Here is a 16417-nt window from a genome sequence, read left to right as displayed (position 1 = left end):
AGTCCTCTGACTGCTTACGGAATGTGTTTCTTACCTTTAACAATTTTTACCAATGTGTCCTTACAGGTAATGACCACAAAGATGAGGCCGATATATTGCAACTGGTACAATTAATTCTACCACCAGCATCACCAAAGCTATGATTCAGTCTTCCTTTGCATGGAGACTCCTCTTTCTTCTGGCAATGGATACCTTCCTGCAGATAAGACATGCTTAACTGAGAAATGCTCATGTTGGGATGTCATCGATGAGACTTTAATTTGGGCATGGTGACTGTTTCCCTTGCTGCCACTTGAGTCAATCCCAGGAGCCTCAGTAGAGGAAATAATATAACACAAGAAGCTCAAAATGGTGGAATCTCTGAATGCTCCCACAAATACACATTTATAATTTTTGCTATGCCACATGGTATTCTTAAAAAATATAGAAAATATTAAAAGAAGGTGTATGCTTTTGTAAAAGCTCAAGCATATTTAAATAATATACAAATTTGGTATCTTCCTTTCTTCCAAATCTATCCCCATAGCTTTTCTCTAAAAATAAGAAAAACCTAGTATATATATATATATATATGCATACATATATATATGCAAAAACACACAGCTATTTTGGGAAAGGGGTTTGAAGATGGGGCCATATTGTAGCATATTTTGTACAAATTGCCTTTTTCATTAGAAATCTTTTCATTGACCTTTTTATATTTCAATGATGCATACATGTCTGTGTTGTTTGTTAAAGGACTGCATGACTGCTTAGATAAAAAATATTCATAGATATTATGTTAATACCAAATTTCTGCAGTGAACATCCCACTTACCAAAAATTGCATTTTACGTAACAAATTATATATAAGTCAAAATGATGGGATTAAGGATATCGACATTGCCAATTTTGAAAATCATTGCAAGATTTCCATTAAAATTATGATTGACAGCTTTATCTTCAAATGGCAATTAATGGCATTGCCGGTTTTCTCATAAACTCACAGAAAGTGAATTTTATAAGCATTTATGATCTTTGCCAATATGATCACCCAAACTATTGTCTTAAATTGTATTTTTTGTTTTTAATTTTAATCATTTTTCATGTTTATTAATCATCTGTATTTTTTAATTTCCTCTTTTATGTCCAACCTTGGGAATGTGGGAAGTATCTTTGTGATTTCAAAGAGCTCATTTATTCTTATGGAAAAAACCTCTGGACTGTCAAGCATTACAGATATTTTTACATACTTTTTAACTTTGGTTTTATTATAAGAATATGTATGATTGTAATATGTCCAAGTATAATCATGTTTGCTTCTACGGCTTCTGAGTTTCATGTCCTTTTTTGAAAGGTATATACTGAGTCCATAAAAACCCTTCACCTATGTTGACTTGTAGTTCTTTTGTGTTTATTTAATTCAAACTCTAAAACCATGAGAAAACTTTTGCTTTGAAATCTTAAAGTTGCCAAGTTACCTGCATTACTTGCGATTATTTGCCAATAATTGCCCATTTATCTGTAATGCCATCTTGTGCATATACTGTATTCTCATTTGTGACTGGCTCCATTTTTGTTCTGTGGATCTGCGTGTCTCTTCTGCTGCCTCCTGTCTCATGTGTCTACTCATTGAAGAAATTGCAGTTTGGATTGCAATTTCATCAACTTTAATAAATTGATTTTAGGGGAGGATGTTTTTTAATCAGTCTCCATATCCAAGAAGAAGGTATGTTTTTTTGTAATAATTTTAATTACTGTTAATATTTTCACTTTATGATGGAGTTCTTTTCTTTCAACTTATATTCTCATTTATTTTTCTGTATGTGGTAGTTTTGTTTCAGGGGTAAGAGTCATCTCAATGTTTCTCATTATTTTTCAGATTTTTTTTCAAAATATGTATTAAATACATTGCAAATGTTTATAGTTTTAATTTTACCCTTCCAGTTGTTCTTGATTTTGATTTGTTGATAATGTTCATAAACTGATACTCTAAGATCACTTAAAATTTTTGGAAATATCATGCACCCTTGATTTAATCATGCTTCATTGGAATTATTCTTAGGTTTTACCAGCACATTGTTGCTGGTCTTTTCCCTCAAAAGACCACCAGAAAGAGCTATTATCAAGCAAAGATGAGTTTATTAAACTTTTTGCAGCAAGGGAAAACACCACCTTTGCAGGATTTAATGGCATTTCAATGTGAAAAGTAAGGGATTTGGGAGTCTGGACTGAAGTGCTTGAATATAAGAAACTATTTAGGAATTGGTGAAGTTCATCAGCAAGGGATGTAAGATTGGTGGGAAATTGAGATGAGTTCTTACTGTGAATTTTGATCATCAAACTATTGTTTAATAATTGAGCTGTTGTATAGGTAAGATGTTGTCAATGGTAACAGAACTAACTGCCTAGATGAGCAAACTGTATTTATTTATCACATTAAAAGGGTGTCTCACTGAGCAGACTTCGCTTGGGGTTGTTATCAAGTCTTATTCCAAATAGGTAAGTTATTTTGTTGTGGATCATATTAGTCTTCAGTATAAGATACTGATGATTTTTAAGTTTATTGTTTTTTCTATTGTGTTAAGTCCCTAACCCTTTATATGTTTCTAAGGACTTAAAGAAAGTATTAGAAAAATCAAATGATTATTGCATAAAAATTGCACTATTTATTATTGAATGGACAAGATTCTCTTTGGCCTTAAAACACATTTTATTCTTTTAAGTTATCATAGAATCATGAGAATTTTAATTTGAAATTTGTACATATTTATGACTAAGTCAAATTGATCAGTGGTTTTCTCCTTTGTATTGTCAGAGTTTCAAATCAAAATTTCTGGTGAAAATAATTTTGAGTATTCTAAGATCTAGAATGGATTAAAAAGCTCTATAACTGCTACAAAAGATTAAGCGGACACATCAATGAAATCACTTAAGCTCTGCTTAGTTTTTGCTGGTGTGGGATGGAAATGAGAAATCTATTATCATTTTCTCCCTTTTTGTGGCCATTGTTTGGTTTTCTACTATGTACTATATTTAACATTTCCATAAAAAATCGCAATCCATAAAGATTAGCATGAATTTTTATTGATTTCCACCGTGCTTTATTTTTTTAGCAAAATTAATTTGACTAGGGAATTTATCCTCACTAGTCTTTGCCACCCCTTACTCCTATTCAGGTCTTTGGTAGTATAATTTTTGAGGCTTTCAATATATGTTAATGAATAAATGTTTTTGTACACCTTGGTTTCTTCTACTAATAAATGGTTTGGTTTTTTTTTTAATTTGTTTTCACATTGTTTGGGTAATGAAGCTTTGCTCTGGTATATGTTTAATAAAATTTCATTACAAGCATAGTATAAACATAAAGTGTGAAAATAAAATTTGCACCTCATTGATTCCCAGAATTCACACCTACATCTTTCAACATTTGCTGGATTTGCTTAATATTATTTCTAAACTATTTTTATTATTGCTTTTAAGTTGATTTATTTGAGAAACAGATGAATGGGTAGAGATCATTTGAGGGGAGAGGAAGAGACAGACAGATAAAGAAGACTGAGCACTCTTATCTTCATTTTACCTTTTTCATGAAGATTTTGATATATCCTTGTATGAGATTTTCACCTATTTTTCATTAGCAGTAAAACTTAAAAATTGGCAGCTTTTAAATATCTATTTAAATGAGCATCAAGCTATATTTTATTGTGATTTCACTTTGATCACTAAAGAGGTGATTTTTCATGAGCCTTATCACACTGTTCAACATATGCAATTAAATTTCTGTATTATTTTCCAAACTTTGTGATTTTCAAGTAATTTTAAGCTCATATGTAAATATTCAGTAATAGTAGACCCCTGTGTGTTCTTAGCCAGATTTCCTAATATTAGCACCTTACATAATATTGTTACATATAATAATTGCCAATATCGGAAAAATAACATTGATATTATAATGTTAGTCTGAATTTATATTCAACATATGCCAATCATCTATTCCCTTGGCCCACTCAACCCTTGTCTATTTTGAAGATAATTCCCTTAAAGTGATATATTCAAAGAATACTAAATCATGCATGGTATTGTCCAGAAATCCTTATTTTAATATATATGATATTTTCTCATGATTATATTGGGTCATATACTTTCAGAAAAACTCAGCAATAATATCATTGTTAGAAGAGGGTCATGTGTAGTGTACATGTTGTCAGCATATTTTATTTCTGTTAATATCAGTATGATCACTTCTCCTCCAATCGGTATACATTGAGTATTACCTACAGTAATTTTTACTATAGTATTTATCTAATGTTGATTTCTATTTCTATGATACTTCTATACTTACTTGAATTCACCTTGTGAGGAAGATCTGTCATTCTTCCTTTATATATTAAGTTGTCCTAAACCTGTATGAATTTTTGATAGTTTGTTTTATGAATTTTCATGTATTACAATCATTGTTTTGCTTTAACAACTTTTAGATTTGACTATTGAATATTTTTAAGTTGGGTCATGTGTTTATCCAAGTTGTTTTCATGTGTCTTAGTGCATTTTTTGCCTCTAGGCCCAAAGCTGGGAAAAAGTACATAGATTTCTTCACATGAAGTTATGCAATCCTCTATATTTATTCTACTTCCATAAATTCATTTATGTACACGTGTATACTAAATATGTACTAGAAGTGAATACTGTTCTATTAACTATACATACACGGTGTATGCTACATAACACTGAGGAAATGTTACAAGAAATGTACTGCTAGGTGACTTGTTTTTCAAAGAACTTAAGGTGTTACACAATACGCCTATATGGTATAGATTATTGCTCTTTTGCTATAAGCCTGCAATGAATGGGTAGGTTGTTGGAACACAATGGGATTTGTGTATATTAATATAGAAAATACTGTAAAAACATTTTTAAAGTACATTTGCATAAAGCAGCTATAGTGCATGGATCTGTCCAGACTGGGAGTTTTTCTGGATGAGAAAGGATTGTGATGTCCTAGGACATTGCTATAATCTATCATAGACTTTAAAACAATTTGTAATTAAGTTATGCGGTTTAAACGAGGTATTTTTCTTCTGTCAGTAGCAAGTCAAATTTCACTTAACTTACTACAACTTCAAAACACATTATTGAAATATAATTTTTTTTCTTACTGTATCCAGTCAAAATATTGTTTTCTAAACTTAGGTTGATTTTTTCACTACCTTTCTTAGGTTTACTTTAATAATAAAATCAGATACACGTCTTTTGTTTATATCTATTATGAGTTTCTTTGCCTTCTAGTTTGCTTTACTTCTTAAAAAAATTGTAAGTCATTACTGTGATTGTAGGAACTGGAATAATAAGTGTCACCAGTCCGTTTTTGTTAACTACACTAATCTTATTCCTTTTCTCTACTATATCTCATCCAACTCCTAGATATTTAGTTTCTGGTTTATCTCTTCTATTTTTCTTGATTGCAACTGAGCAGGTACATATGTATTTCATATACCGTTTTCTAAAATGAAGAATAGCATACTATAGATTGCTCTTTTTGTCCTTCTATTCTCTTCCCTCCCACTCCCTCCTCTTCCTTTCCCTTCCCTCCTTTTTTTCATTTCTTTTTTCTCTACATTTTTTATTGACTGTATTTATTAAGCATCTGCCCTATTTGGGAAAATAAACTAACAATGTGTAAAGGTAAAACAAATATGAAACCAAATATTAGTCATCATGTTTTTTTAATACCATAAAAGCTTATCTCTGGATATAGAAAACAATGCTTTATAAAGTACACAAGAATGGAATAGTCAAGAGTAAGCATGAACAGACAACAGAATAAAGAAAAATTAGCAGCTTTACTCCAAATTATCATGTTAGGGACAAAAAGTTTTCTTTTTTTTTAATAAAGCAAACATTTATTAAACTATAATAAAAACATTCCGTCAAATTACAAAACCTGAGCAAGAAAAACAAACGGCACATGCTTAACTGTAGTTGACATTCAAATAAAATTTACATTCCCAAAATATTATACAGTAATTAGAAAATACCAGCCAAAGTAATATTAGAATACTTTTATGTGCGATCTCAACAAATTTGAACAGAAGCAAATTTTAACAAAGGTAAATTTTACAGTGAAACATAGCAGTAGATTAAGGATCTTAACATGTTTATTTTACTGCTATTTGACGCTATGATACAAAAATAAGAGGATTTACTTGACATTTTTAATAAATATCTCATGGGCTGTTGAGTGCCTTACTGGTGAAAAGATTTAACTGGCTAATCTCATCAATCCATTTTGTACATTTAGTAAGCATCATCTCTGCCCTACATAACTTTTAATGCAATTCACAGCACACAAATGGTTATCATATTAAATACATAATCAACTCGGACTTCTCAACAACAAGGAAATTAGTAAACCATCAAGTGGACTGCTTACCATACACTTTCCTCATAACTAAATAACACACAAAAAAATCAAAATAATATTTGTCATCACTCTAAACTATTGCCAGCAACTGACGGAAACTGCCAATTTACCGTATTCATGTTCACAACATGCTAAATATACTCTGCTGTTACTTCATCCATGGAATGCCTACATGCCTAGAACAGAGAATTTTCACCTTCTCTTGCCGTGGGACCTGACTTGCAGCAATCTATATTTAGATCAGAACTCCATGGGCACTTGATGAACTCTATCTTTCCATGTTGGCTTCCTTATATGAGAGAGAATATATGGTATTTATTCTTTTGTGATTGACTCACTTCGCTGAGCATAATAGTTTCTAGTTGGGACCACCTGGTTTTGAATAGAATAATATCGTTCTTCTTGACAGCTGAATAATATTCTATTGAATAGATGTACCACAGTTTTTTTAACCATTCTTCCTTAGACGCACATCTGGTTTGTTTCCATGACATTGCTATTGTGGATTGTGCTGCTGTGAATATAGGATTACAGATCCCCTTCTCGTATGCAGATTTCACTTCTGTTGGGTATATTCCTAAGAGCGGGATTGATGGGTCACATGGCAGGTTTATTTGCAATTTTCCAAGCACTCTCCATATGGATTTCCACAATGATTGTACTAGCCTACACTCCCACCAGCAGTGAAGGAGGGTACCTTTTTCCCCACATCCATGCCAGCATGTGTTGTTTTTCAAATTCTGAATGTAGACCAGTCTCACAGGAGTTAGGTGGTACCTCAAGGTGGTTTTCATTTGTATATCTCTGATGGCTAGAGAGCCTGAGCATCTTTTCATATGTTTATTAGCTATTTGTATCTGTTCTTTTGAGAAACGTCTGTTCATTTCCTTTGCCCATTTTGCTACAGGGTTTATTTTTTCACTATCCTTGGGTTTCTGAAGCTCTTTGTAGATCCTAGATATTAGTCCCCTGTCACTTGTGTAGAATGCAAAAATTTTTTCCCATTCTGTAGGTTGTTTCTTCACTTCTTTAATTGTTTCTTTTGCTGTACAGAAACTTTTTAGTTTGATATAGTCCCATTTGTTCGTTTTGGATTTGATCGCCGTTGCTTTAGGCGTCTTTTCTAAAAAGTCTTTCCCTGTTCCTATATCTTGGAGTGTGCTTCCTATGTTTTCCTTTAGTAGTTTAATGGTTTCTGGGTGTAGATTTAAATCTTTGAGCCAATTAGAGCTGATTTTTGTATAGTGCGACAGGTACGGGTCCTGCTTCTTTATTCTGCAAGCTGCTATCCAGTTGTCCCAACAGCTTTTATTGAATAGACCAGGTTTTTTACCTGGATTGTTTTCTGTTTTCTTGTCAAAGATTAGTTGACTATACATGTGTGGATCCCCTTCTGGTATTTCTATTCTGTTCCACTGATCTTCTTCTCTGTTTCTGTACCAGTACCAGACTGTTTTGATAACCACTGCTCTATAGTATGTCTTGAGGTCTGGAATTGTGATTCCTCCGGTTTGATTTCTATTTTTCAAGACAGCTTTAGCTATTCGTGGTCTTTTGTGGTTCCAGATGAACTTCTGTATCATCTTTTCTATTTCTGAGAAGAATATTGCTGGGATTTTGATTGGGATTGCGTTGAATCTATATATTGCTTTCGGTAATATGGCCATTTTGATGATGTTGGTCCTGCCAATCCAAGAACATGGTAAGGTTCTCCATTTTTCAAGATCTTCTTCTATTTCTTTTTTAAATGATTTGTAGTTTTCATCGTAGAGGTCTTTCACATCTTTAGTTAACTTAATTCCTAGGTATTTAAGATTCCTTTCCTCTATTTTAAAGGGAACTGTACTTACAATTTCTTCCTCAGTGGCAGAATTATTTGTATACACGAATGCCATTGATTTGTGTTCATTAATTTTGTATCCTGCTACTTTGCCAAAGTCTCTTACGAGTTCCAGTAGTCTTTTGACTGAGTCTTTTGGTTCTCCTATATAGAGAATCATGTCATCTGTGAATAGCGATAATTTTAATTCCTCATTTCCAATTTGTATTCCTTTAATTGCTTTTTCTTGTCTAATAGCTCTGGCAAGAACTTCCAAAACTATATTGAAGAGTAGCGGTGAGAGTGGACATCCCTGTCTAGTTCCAGATTTTAACGGGAAGGCTTCTAGTCTTTCCCCATTTAGTATGATATTGGCATTGGGTTTATCATAAATTGCTTTGATTATGTTGTAGAATGTTCCTTCTATGCCTATCTTATTTAGGGTTTTTAACATGAGGTGGTGTTGGATTTTATCCAATGTCTTCTCTTCATCTATTGAGAGGATCATATGGTTTTTATGAGTCAACTTGTTGATGTGATGTATCACATTTATTGTTTTGCAAATGTTGAACCATCCTTGCATACCTGGGATGAATCCCACCTGGTCCGGGTGAATAATCTGCCTAATGTATTGTTGGATCCTGTTGGCTAATATTTTATTGAAGATCTTTGCATCTATGTTCATCAAAGATATCAGTCTGTAGTTCTCTTTTTCTGTTATTTCTCTCTCTGGCTTTGGTATTAAAGTGATATTAGCTTCATAGAACGAGTTTGGAAGAATTGCCTCTTTTTCTATTGTTTGAAAAAGCTTGTGTAAGATTGGGGTTAGTTCTTCCTTAAACGTTTGGTAGAATTCAGCAGTGAAGCCATCTGGTCCCGGGCTTTTCTTGGTTGGGAGGGCTTTAATTGTTGATTCAATCTCAGTGCAAGTTATTGGGCTATTTAGATTGTTAATTGCTTCTTGATTCAATTTTGGTGGATTGTATAAGTTCAAAACTCTGTCCATTTCCTCTAGGTTTTCTAATTTGTTCGCATATAGTTGCTTATAATAGTTACTGATGATTCTTTGTATTTCTAAGGTATCTGTTGTTACATCTCCATTCTCATTTCTGATACTATTAATGTGCATTTTCTCTCTCCTTTTTTTAATTAGTCGAGCTAGTGGGGAGTCTATTTTGTTGATTTTCTCAAAGAACCAACTCTTTGATTGATTAATCTTGTGTATAGTCCTCTTGGTCTCTATTTGGTTTATTTCCTCCCTTATTTTGATGATTTCTTTTTTCCTACTAGTCTTAGGGTTGCTTTGTTGTTGTTTTTCTAGTTCCTTCAACTGTAAGATTAGCTGATTTACTTGGTGCTTTTCTTGTTTCTTGAGATAAGCATTAATTGAAATTAACTTTCCTCTCAGCACCGCCTTGATTGTATCCCATAAGTTCTGATAAGTTGTGCTGATGCCTTCATTTGTTTCAAGCAATTTTCTAATTTCTCCTTTGATTTCCTCTCTAACCCATTGCTCATTTAGTAATATATTGTTCAGCCTCCATATGTTTGTAGGTCTTCCTTGGTGTTTCGAATTCTTGGTCTCAAGCTTCACTCCTTGGTGGTCTGAGAACGTGCATGATATGATTTCCACTGTTTTAAATTTGCTAAGGCTTGATTTATGGCCTATAATATGATCAATTCTGGAGAAAGTTCCATGTGCTGATGAAAAAAACGTGTATTCTCTGTCAGTAGGATGAAAGGTTTGATAGATGTCAACTAAGCCCATTTGCTCTAGAGTTTGAATGAGTTCTATTGTTTCTTTGCTGAGTTTCTGGTTTTTTGACCTGTCCATTTGTGTTAATGGGGTATTAAGGTCCCCCACTATGATCGTATTGGAGTCTATTTCTCCCTTTAATCCCGTTAATATTTGTTTCACGTAACTAGATGCTTTGGCATTTGGAGCATAAACATTTATTATGCTGATCTCTTCTTGCTTGATGTATCCTTTGATCATTATATGGTATCCTTCTTTATCTCTTTTGATGCTCTTCACATCAAAGTCTATGTCATCTGATATAAGAATGGCTACTCCTGCTTGTCTTACCTTACCATTTGCTTGAAATATCTTTTTCCATCCTTTTACTTTCAATTTTTTCTGATCTTTATTGGTGAGATGCGTCTCCTGTAAGCAGCAGATAGATGGATTTTGTTTTTTGATCCAATCCAATTTATGGCGTTTAATTGATGAGTTTAAGCCATTTACATTCAGCGTTGTTATAGATAAAGGACAATTTGGTCCTGTCATTTTGGCGATGTGTTGTTCTAAATTAGGTTTTGTGTTAGCATTTTAGTTGGATGTTCTCCACATTTGCCTTTGTTTCTGATGGTTACTGTTTCTTTTTTCTTACATAGGAACTTCCTTGAATATCATTTGTAGGGCAGGTTTAGATGAGACAAAATCTTGAAGTTTTTCTTTATTGTGGAAGAATTTTATTTCATTTTCAAAGACAAAGAGAGCTTTGCAGGGTAAGTTATTCTGGGCTGAAAATTTTTCTCTTTTAGAATCTGGAATATGTCACTCCAGTCTCTTCTGGCCTGTAACATTTCCTCTGAAAAGTCAGCTGTAAGTTTAATTGGGGTTCCCTTGATTTTTTTCTCGTGCACATTTAAGGATTTTTTCTTTTTGTTCAACTGAGGAGAGCTTGATTATCATGTGTCGTGATGAAGTTCGTTTTTGATCAACTCTGATGGGAATTCTGTAGCCCTCCTGTATATTATTTTCTAATTCTTTGCTCAGTTTAGGGAAGTTTTCCTGTATTATTTCATTGAATACACCTCTAATCCCAGCTTCTCTTTCTGTACCTTCTGGAACACCCATAACTCTTATGTTAGACCTTTTAATCATATCTTTTAATTTTTGGATATTATTTTTAGCTTGACCTAGCTCTGCTTCCAGCTTTTTGTTTGTTTCTTCGTGATGGCAGGAAATATATTCTAATTCTGAAATTCTTTCTTCTGCCTCATTCATTCTGTTTTTGAGACTCTCCACTGTAGTTTTAATTTGCTCTACTGTGTTCTTCATTTCTGATATATCAGCCTTAATTTGATGTATTACTGCTATTTCTTCTTTGAACTCTTGTTTGTACTTCTCATTGTTGACCAGGAGCTTTGCAATGAGTTTTCTGAGTTCTTTGTCCTCCATTTTCTCAATGTCTTCCTCAGTTAACTCTGAGAATGGGCGAAGCTTTTGCTCTTTTGTTGGAGAGACTTTAATAACATTCATAGTGTTTTTTTCTTGTCTTTTTCCTTTTGTAATTGTCAATCTGTTTGACGACATCTCTCTGGTCTGTTACCTCAGGTGTATAAATTGACTTTAATGCTCAATCAGTACCCTGGGTTTAGGAAACACAACTGTCCTAAATAATTGCTTTGCGTGGCACTGATTTTATAGGCAGCACTGAGCTTATTACCCCCTGCTAGCCAACACGTCTAAGTACCTCCTGAGGTCGTCCTGGGCAAACTTGGTGGCCAGAAAGATCAGGGGGCTGTCGCAGTCAGCTCCAGGGACTACACAGACACCCCCAGGCTGCAAGACTATTGCCGTGGGCTCAGCTCTGTGCAATCAACCAACACCACACCCACTCTGGATCTCCACTCAGGGTTCACACCTGCTATCCTGCCACCCGATATGGCTCCAGGTGGAGAACCGCAGCTGCTAGCTTTCAGCTCCAGGGACCACACCGACCCCACAGGGAACAGAGCCAGTGCTCCCCTCCACCCCCAGATCAGATCCGCACAGTCAGAAAGGGGCCTGTGTGCCGTTCTGTCAACTCCGCCCTGAGTCTCTCCACACAAGGCGGCCCCCCGAGTCCCCGACTCCCTCTGTGCGCAGCTGGTCCCAATCACCCAGCTCAAACCGTCAGGTCCCGGGCCACACTCGCCCTCCCAACCCCCCACACAGACCCAGGCTCCAACCTGGTAGCCACAACGTCCGTGTGGAGGCCACCGGCGGATGTCCAGCTGGCACTGGAAATGAATCGCTGGAGTCCGGACCACCGGAGCCCACGGCCCCGAAGGCTGGCGAGTCCCCAGCCAGCCACAAGGTCAGTCACGGGAGCTCTTTGTGCCAGGAAAGCCAGGTATTCGCCCGCCACCACCGCCCAGCGCAGGGACTCCGAGTCTTAAAATTCCATTCTTTATGTTATCAGTCTAAGATGTTTTGTTGTAGCAACCCACAAATAAGATGAGGGTGGCATGAGCTTCTGTCGCGGGCAGCAGAGCCAGCAACGTGGGCACGGCGAAGGTCCGGGGGTCGGGCGAAGGTCCGGGGGTCTGGCGGAGGTCCGGGGGTCAGGCGGAGGTCCGGGAGTCAGACGAAGGTCCGCAAAAAAGTTTTCTTATGCCACAAATATTGTGTGAATAATTCTCGAAATAACAATGTTAATGTGCTTTAAAATTAAGCAAGCTGTTCTATTATACTTTATATAAATATTATAATATTATGAACATTTCTTAATTTTCTCCCTTGAGAATTAATTCTAATTTCTCTCCTATTCCTAAATATAATTTTTTTTTAAATGTTGTGAATAGGATTCCCTTCTTGGTTTACTTTTTAGCTGTTTGTTATTGGTGTATGGAAATTCTTTGTATTTTAACTATATGTTCTGAAAGTTACTTCGTTTCAGTTCTTTTTTAAAAAAATTTACTTCTTTTTATTATTATCATTTTATGATGCACTTCCATAGGCCCTGGGATTTAACTTATCCCTTCCCCAATTGCCCCCCCCCCCACTGAGTTCCCCTATATCATTACTATAGCTCTTCATACACAGTCACATGTCCATCATTGCGGACATGGACAATGGCAGAGTCCAGCATCCTATTGTCAAGATATAGCAAACCAATTTAGTGAAAGTCCATCTTTGTCTGGAAGTAGAGATCAATACTGCATTGTATCCTCACATCTGGATATGATAGTCTCCATTACACAGTTACTATACATGCCCTTCAATGAAAAAGCCACAATATCAACAACAGGAAGAAATAAAGAAATTTACAATGCCATGAAGTTAAATAACATGCTGCTAGATATGATAGTCTCCATTACAGCTATTGTACATTCCCTTAACTGAAAAGCCACAAAGCAAAATCAACAACAGGAAGAAAGAAAAATAAAAAGAGCTCAGTGGTTGGGTATATTTTCATCTATATAATCATGACATCTACAAATACAGATAATTTGACTTGCTTTTTACTAATTTGAATGTCTATTGTTTCTTTCACTTCCCTAATTCTCTTACCAAGATTTACAAAGCTGTATTAATTATAAGAGTGGTGAAAATGGATATTTTTTGTCCTGTTGCAGTCTTAGAGGAAACATTTTCAGCATTTCCCCATTCAATATGATATTGTCATCTTTAATATATAGTGTTTATTTTAGTAATATTCCTCTATACCTAACATGTTGACAGTTCTTATCATTTTTATAATAATCTTATACATTTCTTTCCTGCATCTACTAAGATAATTATACAATTTTAGTTCTTTTTGCTGTTGATGTGATTTTTGCATTAGTTGATTTGTGAATTTTGGACTGTCTTTGAATCCCTGGGTAAAAAACTCCTAAGTCATGGTCTGTGATATTTAAAATGTGTTATTGGGTTTGGCTTGCTGATAAATTTTGTATCCCTGTTCGTCAGGGAAATTGATTTGTAGTTTTCTTTGTTGCTATTTTTTGGGTCCTTGAATAGCTTCATTATCAGAGTAAGGCTAGCCGGATAACATTTGGCAAAATTCTATCTTTTTAGTTTTTTTTAATAGTTTCAGCAGCATTGAAATTAGTGCTTCCTCTAACACTTTGTAGACGTCACCTGTAAAGCTATCAAACCCTGAATCTTATGAAAATGAAGATTTAGCTTAAAAATTGAGATGTTACTATGAGTCCAAAACTTTATTATTGTATTTCACAATTTTGTGAAAGAGGAAGTTGACTGCAGTACAACCTATGTATTTTCAGTTCAATGTAAAAATGGAGATTTCTTGAAAACGAAACCTTTCTGAGGAGTATACATTGATTACACTTAGCTTACATATAAATTTTAAGATAGCTGACATTTAAATCAGATTGGATCTTCTGATCTATTAAAATAATCTTTTTGTGCCACTTTTAATTTCTCACAAATTATTTCATAGTCTTTAGTATAAAAGTATACGTTCTACCTTTAAATATGGAAATCTTGTTATACTTTAAATATGGTTATTACACATAATTAAATCATCTTTTCATTTCATTTAGCAAATTATAGCAATGTGTAAATTGTATTTTCCCAAGTTTATTGCTGTTATATATAAACTGATATTTTCATATTACAGATCATTTCAAATTATGTTCTCTTTCTTCCTAATATTAAAAGACAGTATCTAGTTTCTTACCACTAAGAATGAAATTAGCTGTAAGTTTTATAAGGGTCTTGGTCACATGTTAAATTATTTGCATCTTTGTTCATTTATTGATACAGTCATGTTTTCTTTCATTTTCTTGTTATGTAAGGTTACATTAATCCAGGAATTCACTGCTGATACATTCCCATGGATCATTATTATTTTTTCATCTTCATTCCTGAAATTATTGATAAAATTAAGGCAATGATCTGGACCTGAGGGTTGCTTAATTGTAGATAATTTTAGAGTGTTTTTTAAATAATAAATTATTCTGAGTTTGTATTTCATCAAATAAGTTTTAGTAATTCCTGTGCTTTTCATGAATTTAGTCAATTTAATTAGATTGTTGAAAGCAGTTTTGTAAATTAGTTCATATTTCCTTAAATCCCTGGTAATGTCCAAGATACAGGATGATATCACCTTTTCTATTTCTGATCTTGGGAATATTATTTGCCTTTAGACTGTTCTTCCTATTTCTTTTCCCCACTTTATTTATTGTTTAGAAAGAACCCTTCTGTCACTGTATTTGCTGTTGCTTATATTATTAATTTCTCATTTTACTTGCATCTTTCTTTTCTAGTTATAATATGATCTTCTATATTAACTTTTTTAAGAATAAAATTATTTGTTTCTAACACGTTTAGGATTATAAGCACTATACTAATGTATCTCATCAAGTTAGAAATTGTTCAGTTCATTATTTTCTCATTTTTGTAATGAATTTTATTTTTAATGGAATATTTATAAGCATTTGGAGACTTTCCAAGTAATTATCTACTGCCTCTATTTTAAATATTATGGTAAAAGATGAGAATTTTGCAGTATTTCAGTTTTACAAATTTACTGAGTGTTATGATATAGCATATATTATACCTTGAGGAGAGTTCCATATACCCATGAATATATATTTAGTAGTCATACAGTTGAAAGCTCTATAATTTTCAGTAATTAAACATGTTTACATTTTATTTAGATGATGTGAATTTTAATTTTTATATAATTTAGAGAGAGTAGTTTTAGGATTGCATGTTTATTATTGTGAGTTATTTTCTATTTATGTATTTGATCTCTAGTTTTCATACCTTTATCATAATTTTTAAATTTATCTCTTGTTTTTGTAATGTAACATGTTCATCTTGGATAATATTTGTAATGCTGAAGTCTCCTTTGTGTCACATTGGAATAATATAACTAAATTTCTTATACTTAAAATTGCATGTTGTTTTATCTTTGTGAGCAGCCTCCTTATGTAGTTTTTTTTTTAACTAATGTGACTGTCAGTGACTTTTCAGCTACATTCTTTCTAGTATGTTTTTATTCAGCCCAAGATCATAAATAATTTACTTTGCGCCCTCCAATGTTACTTAAAATAATTCATTTAGTTGTTCCTTTCAATTCAGGAATTTTCATTGGATTCATTTTTACAGTAGCTTCTATTTCTTGTGTTTATTACACTTAACTCCCTATAAACATTATTCTCTACTCAAAAATATAAAATTATTTTATTTCTTGAAAAATATTTGAGATGTGCAGAGTAAGACAGGAAGAAGAGGGAGGGAAGAAAGGAGAGTGAGTGAGAAATCCCATCCTGTTTCTCCAAATGCTCAAGTAGTTAGTGCTGGTTTAGGCATCTGGTAGCCAAGAAGTCAATTCAAGAACTCAGTACAAGTCTCCGATATAGATGACAGAAACACAATTACTTGAGTCGTCACCACTGCCTCTCAGGGTCCACATTAGCAGGAAGCTGGTGTCAAAAGCAGGAACCAAGTGTAG

This window comes from Ochotona princeps, chromosome 6 (genome assembly GCF_030435755.1).
Source record: "Ochotona princeps isolate mOchPri1 chromosome 6, mOchPri1.hap1, whole genome shotgun sequence".
Lineage (NCBI taxonomy): Eukaryota > Metazoa > Chordata > Mammalia > Lagomorpha > Ochotonidae > Ochotona > Ochotona princeps.
The sequence above is the reverse complement of the archived record's forward strand: the minus strand, read 5'-3'. Positions refer to the sequence as shown.